Genomic DNA, 15,386 nt, shown 5'->3' on the forward strand with positions numbered 1-15,386 from the left:
TTGGGGACCTCTCAAGTGGATCTCTTCGCCTCCAGTGTCAACCGGAAATGCGAAAGGTTCTCCAAGAGGAGCCTTAGGAGGCGCGTTTGTGGTGGAGTGGTCCTTCCCACAGCTGTACGCGTTTCCTCCAGTCCCCGTCATCCCGCAAGTGCCTCGGAGGTTCGGTTCCCGGATGATCCTCATTGCTCCGGCATGGGCCCAGAGGACGTGGTACCCAGACCTTCTCGACTTGTCTATATGCCCTCCATGCCGTCTTCCCTACCGAGACGATCTGCTCTCACGGGAGGGGGGTCAGGTTCTCCATCCAGAGGTCAGATCCCTCAACCTTCACGCTTGGCTTCTGAAAGGTTGAGGTATAAGGATTGGGACCTCCCTGAAGACACGATGGAGGTGTTGCTTTCGACCAAACGGCCGTCAACAAAGTCCCTGTACTGTTGCCGTTGGAGAAAGTTCTGCAACTGGTGCAGGGTTAAGAATGTGGATCCTTTTTCATGTGCCATTCCTGTGGTTCTGTCTTTTTTGCTTTCGTTAGCCCACAAGGTACCATTAAAGGTTACCTGATAGCGCTGTCCATATTTAAGCGTTCGTCTGAGGAGTGTTCTTATTTCAAAATTCCTTTAATTTCTCAGTTTTTTAAAGGGCTCACTAATGTGTTCCCACCGTCACCTTTCCAGGTGCCCGGTTGGGATTCGAACCTTGTTATAAAGTTCCTAATGGGTGCTCCATTTGAGCCTTTACATTCTTGTCCTTTGAGACTGTTAACCCTTGAAACTGTATTTTTAGTTGCGGTCACTTCCACTCGCAGAGTGAGTGAGTTACAGGCACTTTCAATTAAGCCACCCTTCACTGTGTTTCATAAGGACAGGGTTGTCCTTAGAGTTCGTCCTTCCTTTCTTCCAAAAGTGGTGTTGGAATTTCATTTAAGTCAGAAGGTCATTCTTCCGGCATTTTATCCTCCTCTGCATCCTGGTAAGGAAGAGGAGAGGCTCCATAGGTTAGATCCTAGGAGAGCTTTAAGTTTCTACATTTCACGCATGTCCCAGTTCAGAGTGGACGATCAGCTCTTTATTGGTTACGCTGGAAGGCGTTTGGGACAAGCTGTTACTAAACAGACTTTGTCTAGATGGATTATGTTGGCAATTTCTGAATGTTACCGCTTGGCGGGTAAGGACCCTCCAGTAGGTTTACGGGCCCATTCTACTAGGGGTTTGGCTGCCACTACTGCCCTGCAGTGGGGTGTTCCTATTCGTAACATCTGTGAAGCAGCCACTTGGGCTTCGGTCCATACTTTTGTACGACACTATTCCCTAGATTCTATCCATGGGCAGGATCTGGCCTTTGGCAAGGAGGTCCTTTACTCTGCAATTTGATTGGGCATTCTAAATTTCTATATTCTAAATTCTTTTCCCTCCTCCATACATTGGTACTGCTTTGGGAGTCTGTCATAGATATGGAATACGTGGGAGGAGCCAATCCCCTCGAAGAACAAGTTACTCTCTTACCTGGTAACGTTCTTTCAATGGGATGGTCCGACGACATATTCCATATCGCTCCCTCCCTGCCTACCCCGCTACAGAATTTCGTATGCGATTGCAGCTTACGTTTCCGCAAGGCTTTCTGTGGTCATACTGGCAGAAGATTGGTGCCGCACGTTCTGGGGAAAAAACTACAACGGAGGCTACGGGCGTCATGCGTCCTATTCATAACATCCGGTGACGTCGGCTCGACGGGGGCCCTCGAGGCCAGCGTATCGACGCCATCGACGCAGGATGCAGACGCCAAAAGATTTTCTGAAGCAGCACAGCTGTGGTGATTACTGTCATAGATATGGAATACGTCGTCGGACCATCCCGTTGAAAGAACGTTACCAGGTAAGAGAGTAACTTGTTCTTTGTAGTCGCATGTGAAGGATTATTCTAAGAAATTTACTTGAAAGGTGAGTGAGGTCGCTGTGGATTCCGGAATAGTGGTCAATGTAGCATCCTGCTGCTTTAATCAATGCAAATAGTTAGAACATTGTTCATTAGAAAATATACATTGGTATTATAATTTATACCACATAAGAAACAAAAGAAAGAAGTTTGTGTGCAAGTATCACCATTAGGATGTTGGACGTATCTGTGGTTCCCTCCATTCTAACAGTCTGTCCTTCCATCTGTGCGGTCTACATTAAGACAGCAAAATTACATCTTTTTAAAAAGACGCAATTAGAGTGTATGTTTGGTAAGGCTCCCATTACTTGGATCTATTTGAGTATCTCACAAAGTAATCTAAAGATACAAATGCATAAACCAAGGAAGATTGTGTCAAGAAGGAAAGACGTGCAATGAAATATCAATGGAATTATTCCCCAAAAATTTAAAAATTGTATTTATGGTACCTGCCCACTGACTATTTCCATATGAGTGTTCACTTCAAAGACTTGCAAAACTAGAAAATGGTAAAATACATTTAAAAATGTAGCGTCCACTGCTCACCTGGGTCAGCATGTGCTGGAATTGAGTTGGAACTGCATTGGGCAGTCATTTTCGAAGTAGTTTACGGCGATGCTTTTTGGTGTACTGTGATTGCTCGTACATATCTTCTGAGAAGTACATACTGCAGACGCGGAATCGATTGCCCCTCATGTCATCCAAGACACTCTTGGCTCTGCTTTCAATTTCTGACACTGAAGAGCTGCATTTGGAGAGTCGTGTTCTATTCAATTTAAATCCTTTGGAAAAACATGAAGGACTGTACTATCACTTTTAGCATGGCCGGTAATACTGCAACCGGAAACGATACAAGAAGGCATTGTTCTGTTGCCCTTATGATCTGTGAAAGAAATATTAAAAATGATTAGTATTAAAAAAGTATCTGAGTAAACCAAATATCTCATCCCTCTGATAATAAAAGTAAATTGACTTTATTGAAAATGGCACTGAAAGCACATAGAAGACATGCACTACTAAAAATGACATTTGAAAACAATACTTTATGTGCCAATTACAGAGATAAAAATGCTTATGCCAGTTGATAATGGTGTAGACTTTGTAAATAAAATAAAGTGAGAATAGGCTATACATTGCAGTATAGAGCAATAGAAAGTGTCCTAGTGGAGATCTTTGACAATACAGAAAACTACACTAAAAGTGGACTAACCATTACTTGGAGCAACAGATGAGCCGATTCAGCGAACAAGGTAAGAAGTGGAAAGATGCCGATATCTGTTGTGGATTTCCCAGATGTTCTCTTGGTAACTTGTAAAGTGTTTATAAGGGCTTACAGAAGTGGGTGTGTATGTGATTGTCTGACGTGTTCGTTCACACCCCCCAGACCTCTGACAATGTTTGACCTCCTGAATCCTGCCAGTGCAGCCCCCTTGTGAGCGCACACCCACAGGTGCTAACTGTCATTGATAGCAGAGGGGGGATGGATGAGGCAAGCGCAGAAGGCCCAGAACAATGTTCAAGGGGTACCGAGATATGTTGATTGCAGGGATGGGGTCTTCAAAGGGGAGTCTGCAGACACCTGGTCTGGGGAGGTCATGTGGTCAACAGTCCTTGTGTGGAAGAACCCTTTGAGGTGTACATGGTATTCAGCATCTTGAGCGTTCCCATCCACCCAGTCCCCTTGCAAGCGCATGCCCACAGGTGCTAACTGTCATAGATAGCGGAGGGGGGATGGATGTCAAGAGACAGCAACATATGTTGATTGCAGGGGTGGGTGTTACACTCACCTGGTATCCACGGCAACACCACCCAGCCCTGGTTGGATGATTTGCACTCTCGAACCCTCTCCCAGTCCCTTGGTAAGGCCTCTGATTAAAGATGGGTCTTAATATTGTAAAAGGTGGATTCTCCATCCTGCTCCTCATGGCAGGGGCGCGTAGATGTAGGGGGCGAGCAGCGAGCAAGTTACTTCAGTGGTGCAAGCCCCCCTGTGGGAATCCAGGCCTGCTGCGACTCCATAGGTTTGCTGTTTTACAGTCTTTATATGCAGTTCTTATGTTCCTCTTAGTTCGAATAATAATGTCTTGTTTCTTTCCTTTTAGGTATGGAAAGGTATTTTGGTGTTGTCATGTAGTTTGAAGATGAGCATGGACTGGTAGGCGAAAGCGCAGTGTGCGTGATGCTGTCCGGTGAGTAATGCGCGATGTGCAGCGCTGTTTCGTCTTTTATATTGCTAACCTGTCTCTTTTTTCTCCTTGCAGATTGCGATGTTCCTCTCCGAGTGCCGTAATGTTCTAGCAATGATACTGACCAGGAGATGACTACCCAGGTAAGAATTGTGTGGCTTTCTTCATTTGGGAGGAAACGTGACTAAACGCTTACTAATGCTGTCTTTCTTTCTCCTCTTTCCAGGTTATGGTATTCCAGGATGCATGCAGTGCCGGATGATGGAGTTCGTTCCTTCAGGTGAGTGGAACTGAAGTCAGCGATGGATTGAAGACAGGATACTGTTCCAGGTAAGTTTCGTAGTGTTCTTTCTCTCTCTGAAGGTCCTTGATTTCAGGCAAGCTGGCATCAAAGAACTGGACTCGGTGAGCGTTACGCTGCCCACAGCAGAATAACACAAAGCATGTTCTGTTGTTTGGGTGTGGTTTAAATAGTCTCAGGTAAAGTAGTCCAGGTAAAATAGTGCCAGGCCTGCCACACCCAAAGTAGTCCAGGTAAAGTAGTCCCAGGCCTGCCACACCCAAAAGACTAGACCGCATAGTTCAGTTCCTTGTAACTGAGCTATGTGTGTGCCTCCATGTTGGCTGAACCCCCCACCCCAAGTTAAATAGTCCCAAGTAAACAGTGCCATTCTAATGTTGGTCTTCGTGATGGTTATGAGCCTGGCTCCAAAGGTGCCAGGACTGACTCCAAGAGAGTCTTGGATGAGGTTTTAAGGCCTTTGACCTGGCCCTAACTGGAAGGCTGACCTGCCAGTGAGGGCCAGGGGAAAGGGTCATGACAATGGGGTCTTCAAAGGGGAGTCTGCAGATGCCGGGTCTGGGGTGGCCATGTGGACAATGATGCCTGTGCGGAAGAACCCTTTGAGGTGTACATGGTATTCGGCACTGGCACCTTGAGCGTTCCCATCAACCCAGCCCCCTCGGGAGCGCATGCCCACAGGTTCGAATTGCCATTGATAGTGGAGGGGGGATGGATATGGATGATGCTCGGAACAATGGTCAAGGGACACAGAGATATGTTGATTGCGGGCCAGGTCTTCAAAGGGGAGTCTGCAGACACCGGGTCTGGGGTGGCCATGTGGACAATGATGCCTGTGCGGAAGAAGCCATCGAGGTGTACATGGTATGCGGCACCTTGATCGTTCCCATCCACCCAGCCACCTTGCGAGCGCACGCCCACAGGTGCAAACTGTCATGGATAGCGGAGGGGGGGATGGATGAGGATGGGGGAGCGTGATAGGCCAATGCACGTGTTATTTGCACACCAACATCTTACCATACTCTTATATGTTTGGACGTGTAGTGGACTTACAAAACATTTCTCACAAATGTTCAGCTTGAATTATTTTCTATTGTTTTATTTAGTTTGGTAAATGGATGTTAATGTCATTACAAATTATACTGCTGTAGTCGAGGAACAAGCTGGATAAATCCATGGTATTGTCCGCTGTCACTGGGCAATTCATCACAAATGGCTTGAACCACAAGCAGCTATTACTCTTCGGACTCGAAATCCCAGTCTTCCATGAATCCACCATGTAAACGTACCAACGTAGTTTGTTGCTTTTTGCATAGTAAAATGTACGGCATTGTTTTGATTTAAAAAGTACCTTTACTTACAACATATTCACAGTACTTGTGATTTCAAGTACGGATCAGTTACAAATATGAACGCACATTATTGATAGAAAAGTTTGGGAAATATTTCAAACTATAAATAATATTGTTCGGACGATAAATCTACAGTGAAACACTTTGGTTTCAATTCACAATGAGTAAATTAATAAATTTACAGAAACAGTCTTACATCAGTGATCACTCGAACTTATCTTGATCTAGGGGAACAACGTATTATGTTCCCCGTCTCTATTGGCAAACAAATAAGATATATAGAGTGAACGTACTCGTTACTTGGATTTCGAGGGCGAACTGCAGCTCAAAGTTTGTTCATAAGGACCATCATCATTCGCAGCACGGATCTTGTAAGGCAGGCTGCCCTGAACTCATGCAGCTCGGTAATGCATAGTAGTGGTGTGTCTTCTTCGGCAATGTAGGCCATGCAGCCAGAGTTTTCTCTGCAACAGCAGTTCCGCTCAAGAGTAGGCAAAAGCTCACAATGAAAGCAAGTACACCAGGTGGAAATGTCTTCAATGCAACTGGGTTCGGGCTCCGGAGATTGATCCTCATGACTTTCATCTGATTCCACATCATATCCACTTCTTTCTCTTTCAAGGATCTCCTCTTCTGAGTATTAATGTTTCATCCGCCCTGCGTCCCGCTACGCGGTGACGCAGGACGTCTTAATAAAAGCCCCGCCCCCGAGCACAGGGAGGCAGTTCCGGGGCATACCCTCGCTAGGTGTGCTGCGTATTCTTTGAGCTGCGGCTGGAGCTACGCCACAGGCCGTGCGGCCTACTCTAACCACGCAGCCCGCGCGCGCTCCTGGCCGCGGGGTTGGGCACATAACAATGGCGACGAGGTGGAGCTGATTACAACACGCGCTCGGCGCACGCCAGCACGCGGATGGCCTGCAACCATTGCGCGCACATTTTTGGACAACCGCGTACATGACCCCCCTGCCCAAAAAAAAAAAAAAAAAATTGAACGTCTTCTGGAAAGAGGATATCCGACCAGAATCATCAGACAAGCCAGAAAACGGGCGAGAAACATTCCCCGGGAAGTTACATTACAACAGGCCAGACGGCCAGAGGGACAAAAAACGATCACAGCAATCTTTGGGTATTCCTCAAAAACTAATCAAATAAAAAGGGAAATTCTTAAACTTTGGCCCATTTTGAGTGTAGGGGCAGTAGATCTTGCCCCGCCACGCTTTGCCATCAGAAAAAGAAAAAATATCAGGGATACCTTAGTTCATTCCTATAGAGAACAGGAAAAAGATAAATCTACCACCTTATGGAACACCACACCTGCCACGGGACATACACCATGTGGTAGCTGTAATGTGTGTGATCTGACCACACGCACCAAATCTTTAGACTTGGGTCTTCGCACCCCCTGGAAACAGAATTCCCTGACAAATTGCAATACAGTAAACGTGATCTATATGGTCACGTGTCCTTGCAATCTGCTCTATATAGGAATGACCAGCAGAGCCATAAAAAACGGATACAGGAACACATGTCCTGCATTAGAACGAGGCGGGAAAATGCACCTTTGTATCCCATTTCCTGGCTCTCAAACACAAACCCAAGGATATAAGATGGAATATAATAGAAAAGATCAGGTGCCCACGAAGAGGAGGCAACGTTGCCAGCATGCTCCTTAAACGCGAGCAAAACTGGATTTTCCGCCTAAAAACAGACTCAAGGGGCCTGAATGAATCCATTCCCTGGCAAGCCCTTTCTGTCATTTTATGACCAGACAGGTATTTATTTTCTTGCAAACAAAACCGCCAATAATGGGGCTACACGCTGACTGTGTGGTGGTCACGTCCACTCCAATACACCCCATCTTAAAAATAAAAAAAAATAATAATAAAATAACAATAACTTAATAATAAGCTATTTGGGGTTTTGTATTTTGCAAGCCAAAGAACATCATACCTGCCAGAGTACATGCCATTCTTTCCATTTTTTCCATTAATTGGCATTGGCAATTTATGAGTGACGGAGATGGCAGTCATTGGGCATCAATCTGGGAGGCTTTGCCATCCCTTTCAGGGTGTGCACATTGCGTGTCTCACCGCTTTCATATGCACTGCCTTCCTCTAGTCCAGCACGCGCACGGCCTCCAACTAGTTCATTACGCGCACACGAAGGAGAAAACAGTGAACAGCTGTTTCCTCGCTTGGACGCGTATGTGAAAGGAAAATGCTCACGTGATTTAGGTCATGTGTAACTGGCGTAGTGTTTATTTTAGACCCGGCTGCGATCCTCCCGCAGCGTCGGGGTTTGCAGGAGCGGTGCCGCGTTTCTGGATTAGAAGTAAGTGTATTTGGGTTTAGAAATGCTTTCGGCCCAGTAGGGATAGATGCTTCTTCTGTTTCTCGCCTCCGCCCATGAGCATCCATTGTTTGTTAGCCTAGGGAGCGTGCAATGTTGCCTCTCGAGGGATGACTTAAAGGGAAAGCATTAAGCACGTTGCCCGCTTCCACCATGTGCGTGGGTGGAGGTTTTTGGGACATTAGGCTTGTGTTCAAAATACTGAGGATCAGTTATGAATAGCTAAGCTCGGAGCTGAGTTAAACAAATACATACTCTGAGTGGTGTTTGCTATTTTTCCATTTTCAGCTACCGTCACTCGGCTTACGTGTGTTTTCTGCCTATCAAAAACAACAAATCGATCCTTTGCAGGAGAGAAGGTTAGTTCACGTGGTACTTTTTACCTTCCTAACCAAATAATGAAAGGCTATAGATGTAATTGACTCAATCTTTCTAGTTTGGTCCTTTTGAAACAGAGCTGAGAGTGGGTTAAAAAACCGCCATAAAAACCACATGTCATTGAGTTTTTTATTCTGATTGTGTCATCCTGATGTTTTCATCTCAACTGGTACGACACAAGGGAACCACAGACCACGTTACTATAGTGTCTGCTGGCTACCCTGTCTCTACATGTGCATACCTGACCCTGTAGGTTTGTCTTTGGTTGTATGAAAGGCGACGCAGAGATTTTTCCTGCAGTCTCCTAGCATTTAGTGCGCATGGCAGCTTTTGGGAGTGACTTAGGCTTTGTTGTCTTTGTTTTTCCTTAGGTTTCCTTCGGTAACTTTTTCCTGCATTGACACTGGAAATTGGGGAAATGTATAAAGAACAAACCCCTTTGGCAGAAATATGGTGACAGAACACCATGCACCACCATAGATTCCTTCCCCCTTGTTTTTAGAAGACTGTCCTGAAGAAAGTGGTTCCACCCAAATACACCACTGAAACCGGTAGACAGCGGTTGTGACGTGGCGGAGAACCTAAATACACTCTACCAGGGCCATGAACAACCTTTTATGCTTTCTAGCGTAGTTTTACGTCCCCTTCCACTACAAAAATACTTTTGAAGGGATCACGTAGCCTACATGTTTGTCTTCATCTGATCTACACCTGTTAACAGGCACATCCCCCCATAGAGGGTTCCTGCTGTATTCACAGATAGGTGTTTCAGCAGTAGAACAACATCGCTCTAAACCTGTTTTCAGTGTGGTGTTTTTTAACTGTAGAGCCACCTTGGGAATTTTTGAGCTGTCTATGGGATAGTAAAGGCATATAGTACCCGCAATAGACAGCTCAGATCTGTTACTTAGGATATGAATGTTTAGTCCAAGGTGCAAACTTCACTTTTACGTTAACACTCTACCTATGGTGACCAAGGACACACAAGAGTTTAACAACCTTCATGTTGTTTCTGTTATTCAAAAATGGATTCTCTTTGACCTCTTTTACTGTCTCCCCCTTTTTGTAAGCGGTACATCAGCGCTCTCTAGGGAAAGGCTTTTCGAAACCCCTAGGGTGAGGACAGGGATAGACAGTATTTTCCTTTCTGTCCTAATGTCTTTCTAAGATAACCTTGTGTCTCCTTTGGCCACTTTTTCTGCACAGTGTTTTTGTACTACACCTAATGGGTTTCTCTGCTGCCCCTTTTTAATGATACACAGTTGTGTGTTGCCCTCCTTTGTTGTGTTACTACTCTCCGTTGGTGCCATCCATTCACCATAAATACATCACAACGCTCCAAATTGCCAGCGGAGGTCGTCATCCCTGCCATAGAAAAAATGTTTGCAACCCATGGTTTGCCAACCTCCATTAAAAGTAACAATGGACCCCCTTTCACGGGGGAGGAATTTAAACAGTACCTGCAAGAACTCAATATAAAATACCATCACATCATGCCGAGGTGGCCCCAGGCAAACGGGGATGTTGAACGTTTCATGAGGACCATTAACAAAGTGTTAAGAGTAGCCAAGGCGAATGCCAGCCCGTGGAAGATTGACCTTTACCGTTTTTTAAGGAACTACCGTGTAACCCCTCACAGCACGACAGGCGTACCGCCGGCGGACCTCATGTTTGGAACAGTCATCCTCCATTCTGCATCATCCTAGCAGGACCCCGGATGAGGTCAACGAAGAGCACACCGAAAGAAAGAGAAGGAGCGCCAACGCCCACATGAGTGCCAAGAGGAGGGCGAGGCCGTCCAATCATCAAGTGGGTGACCAAGTGGTCATGCTGCGAAATCCAACGAAGTCTAAACTGGACTCCAGATATGAAGAAATCCCATGGACCGTGAGTAGCAGGCAAGGCACTATGGTGACGGTGACAAGAGGACGCCGCCAGGTGACGAGAAATGCGTCATGGTTTAAGGCGGTGCCACGGAGTCTGTGGACCGATGGCGAGTGCCACCAGGAAGACGAAGGAGGTCAGCCCAGCTCAGCCCAGCGAAGAAGAGCCCGTGTCCATCCAGGATGAGGCAGGGGTGCAGGATCGTTCCTGGGAACCGGAGAGCGAGCTGAATCTGGGGTACCCGGATAGCGAAGGTGAGCCACCCAGTGGGACAGTGGGGGTTAGCCCCCGAGTAGGGCGGTACGGTCTGAGAACTGCTACAAACCCGCCCGCCAGACTAAATGACTATGTGTGGCAATGTGGCCCATAGTGTATGGCCGGTAGAGCCCGGGTGGTCTCCTGTATATTGGTTAGGTTGTTGTGATCTTTATGCTACCGTTTAGTGTCATTGTTGTTTTGTTAAAATAAAGGAGGAATGTTGCATCCGCCCTGCGTCCCGCTACGCAGGGCGTCTTAATAAAAGCCCCGCCCCCGAGCACAGGGAGGCAGTTCCGGGGCATATCCTCACTAGGGGTGCTGCATATTCTTTGAGCTCCGGCTGGAGCTACGCCACAGGCCGTGCGGCCTACTCTAACCACGCCAGCCCGCGCGCACTCCTGGCCGCGGGGCTGGGCACATAACAGTGGAAATGTCTTCCATGCAACTGGGTTCGGGCTCCGGAGATTGATCCTCATGAATTTCATCTGATTCCACATCATATCCACTTCTTTCTCTTTCAAGGATCTCCTCTTCTGAGTATTGATGGCTTGTACATGTAGGGCTGAATTGTTGCCATAGTTCCTGAATAGTGAAGAAGCACAGAATCAACTGAGAGGCAAATAAACAACGTTTTGTTTGTATAAAGCAATGAAAAAAGGTTTCCCATAAACATTGAATGTTAAAGAAAAACAAGCAAAGAAACAGCCAATGTCACAAAAGCACATCGTAAAAAGGCAAGATTAGTAGTCTCAAACTGTAAAAATTCCTGTTGCCACGTTTTTTAAAATATGGTTTGCAAAAGACCTGTGTACATAATATAAGAAATGAAAAGCGACTACTGGGTTAATTGATTTTAGGCTGTATAAGTATCTGTTCTCAGTGTGTCATACTTAGCAAAGAGCTGCAGAGAGCTGAACAGAGCAGAAACAAGTCATGGAGGCTCAAAATGTAATACACTGACACAACGGAAAAAGAAACTCCAACGATGTGTGATCAGAAAGGGTTTGTTTATACTTGTAGAGGAACAAGGCGTCTTGCCATTTCCATGGAGACACGTCAATAGATTGTGCACAGAGGACGTTGACATGAGACGTTGGTGATGACAGGGTGCGTTTGGCTACACTGCCCACTAACGTCATTGGAATAAGTGGAGCTCATCCAAAGTGTCTAGTGATGTCGGCATTAGGGGTCGGTGATCCGAATCAGTGCCGCAAGGGCACTTGAGCTTAGGGCGATTGATCAACGGATAAGAATAGCACAAGATAGCGGTACCCAAGCCGTTGTTTTCGCATTTGTTGAAGTGAAAAAACTCTGATACATTGCATTGGAAATCTATTTTAAAACGATCAATCCATTAGGCCAATAACATTTCTGATGGAACTACCCCTTTAACGTCCTTGCAGAGCCACCTGACTTTGTCTGTTCACGGGAGTCGTGGGCAGAACGTGCACATCGTCAAACAGAGAAAGATACCCTATGGATCTGCATATTATTCCCAGAGGTACAAGAGGGTGTACCAAGGGTACCATAAATCCAAAGACTATAGGTAGAGCCAGCACCCCAAGCAGGCCTCCGGATCCCAGAGAGAACGGCAGGGTAAAGCCCACAGTGACTACGCACCCCGCAGTGCCCTATGAGGGAGTATCTGCAGGTTTGCCCGTGTCCAAAACAAGTACTTAGATGTGTATTTTGGTTATGAGTTTCCCCAATATTTATTCAAAAAAAGGAAGGCATTGTGCTTTTTGGAACACAAGACCTCATTTACTCTCAAACAGGTAATACAAACTGGCATGTCTCTCGCCCTTTATTAACTCAAACAAATGTTACAGAATAAACATGCAGAAATAAAGGAAGATTACATCACCATCGGCATTGTTTTACACCACATCATCTCTTCCAGGAGCTTCACTGGACAACTTCCCAAACCAGGCTGGCAAAGATATACTCGCCATGGGTTGGAGAAAATTACGTCTACCTTCTCTTACGTCTACGACTCTTTCTCTTCCAGCCGTGTCTGATGCCTCACACTCTAATATACACAATGACCACTTAGTTCAGTGGCGTAGGAGACACATAAAATCTGGGGGGGAACAGGGGGCACCTTGGGGACTTTGCTAATGTGAATAATGGAGAGGTCGCTCAAGACAGACACCCACAGTTCGTCTGTGCAATTTGGAATGCAAGCGATGTAAAAGACAAACCAATGGGAGTTTTAACGTGATAATACCCACATCAGAAAAACGGGTGTTTCAATTGCCAAAGGTTATCCACGTTTGTAATGGCGTTGTGATTAAAAATCAGAGAACATGCAATTTGCACATGGAATAAAGTATATTGCAAGTCACCGACCGAGGAGAGCCATAACCACATACAGGAACGAAGTCGAAGCTCGGGTCAAGGTCAAGAAACATGCACTATACTTTTCCTTTGTGTCGTGGCAGAGTAACAACAGCTTAAAATGCATGGTCACCCTACTATCTGCTTTAATATTTGCCAACAAATTCTAATGGCTGCAGAGAATCTGGCAGATAGAGCCAGAGCACATTGGGGGGTGTGGAGGTCAGTTCCTCTCTACCGGATTCCCATGGGTCACTGCAGAAGTGAGTGACAGGCATGGCAAGCAATTCAGGTGGACCCGCCAGCATGCTTTCTTTCACTAGCAGCTCGGGGGTATGCAGTACCCATCCCCGGGGCCATATCGGTGCACCATTTTAAAATGCCACAGATGTGCTAGTTCTTTCCACCTGAATATTTAGGAGGGGATTATCTACTATTTCAATCCAGTCCTCGTAGTGTGGGAAATCATTTTTGTATCGCAGGGAGTCGGGTGCCATGAAGTACCCAGAGGAACGTTTGAAAGAATACCATGCTAAACTGCAGTGGCACTGTCCTGGTGGAGAAAGCAAACATTATCATTAACTTTGGTTGTAAGTAACTTGTAAGAGGAACTTCTCTGAGATTTAACGTGTTTGTGTAGAGTCTGGTCACCCATGCTTGCTCAAACACCATCATGCGAGGCCTAACAAGGGAGACTGGAAATGAAGGGGCTGCATGCAGGTAGGCAAGGGAGACATGGAGGTGGCGCCTGTGTGCAGGCTGGCATGACGTGGAACACAGCCTAGCGATTACCTGCTACCATACCATGTGCAATTAACCCAATCAGACAAGCTATGCACAGGGTATCAAGGCACGCCATGGGCAGTGCACACGTATAGGTGCTGGGAGAGTCTGGCGGGGCAAGGTGATGTGCTAGCTCCCGACACCACACAGAGACTGATGTAGGCTGAGGCTCGCAAGGACGTGCTCAACAAACGGTGGCTAGCGATGTGCACTGTGGTGAGGCTGGGTGTGATAAGTGTAGATGTGGTCACCACATGCAGTGTGGTGAGGTTATATAATGAGATAGGACACAGTGACGGCAGGTAGGCTGATGAGGCTGGTGTAATCCGCATGGAGGCAATGTGTAACGTAGGGTAGCAGGATTCGTGAGTCAGGAGTTAGCGTGTGCTTAGCATTGCAGACTAGTAGTTGTACAGGCTGCACCGAGAGGCGCAGGCTGTGGTGTTTTGAGGAAGGGCTTTGGGAGTGATGCACTCACTGCATGCAGAGTTGTGGGGTCATGGTCACTCGGGTGGTCACTGGATTGCATTAGTCAAAGGCTTACACAATAAATATATAGTATGGATTGGAATTGGATAACTTTAGCTCAGTCCGCTTCACGGCACTGATACAAAAACTTTTTTATTTTAATTTGATTGTCTTGCAGTCCCAACTCCCAGACCCACACCACACTACTTTAATTATTTAGCACCCGAGATGATTTTTTACTGCCACTGCCGTGGTCACCTCTCCCTCCTAAGAGATGGTGCGTTCTGTGTGTGCATGAGGATACGACCATTCTCCTTTTCAGCCACTGTAGCGACCCTTGGCGCGCAGCAGGCCTGCGATGTCGCAGGAATAAAAGGGCAGACACGGAGCTCTGTAATGAACGTCCTCTTTATTTCCCTTCTTCCTCGAACTCCCCGATCCCGCCCCCCCTATGCCTCACTTCCCTTCTCTTCCCTCCGCCCGCCCCCAACGTCATGGAGACGTCAACGTGACAGCCACGCAACCCCACCCATAAGGAGAGGGGCTGAAATGATAGCAAAAAATTGTAGTAGCCCGGTAGTGCTGTCCGTTTAACTCAGTACCTCGCAGAAATGCATACTGTCATGTTTGTAGCATATATATGTTTTTTCTTCCCACACTAACCTTAAGGCTTTAGCTCGTCTCAGAGAGTAGGCTCGCTAAATCAAACAAAGGCGAGAGATTCGATCAGGCGCAGCCAGCAAGCAGCAAGTGCAACCACTTGAATTTCGCTGCTGCAAAGCAAATAGGCCAGCCTGGCTCAGCCTGAGTCTCAGAAAGCGTTGCTGCCTGTTCGTACAGTTGTGCTCACTGCCTTCCACGATGACGAGTCAGTAGTCAGCACTGGTCTAGGGCTGCCCTTAGGCTGCGCGGCAGTGCACTGCCCAGGGCACGTGCAGTTTGTTCCCCAGCCGGGGCGGTGCCTGGAGTCAAATGCGCAGGTGCGCACCATGTGCAGAACTTTAATGTACAACGGTCTCCCCTCGCCAGCCAGGAATGTGCAGCAGCGGCATTGCACTGTGCACAACATCACTTCACTCACAACTCAGTTTGAAGTTTGAGCAGGAGATTCTGGGGGGGATGAATGCCATTATGTCACCCCACTTACAATTGTGGGG

Source organism: Ambystoma mexicanum, chromosome 2q (assembly GCF_040938575.1).
Source record: "Ambystoma mexicanum isolate Mex_15411 chromosome 2q, UKY_AmexF1_1, whole genome shotgun sequence".
Lineage (NCBI taxonomy): Eukaryota > Metazoa > Chordata > Amphibia > Caudata > Ambystomatidae > Ambystoma > Ambystoma mexicanum.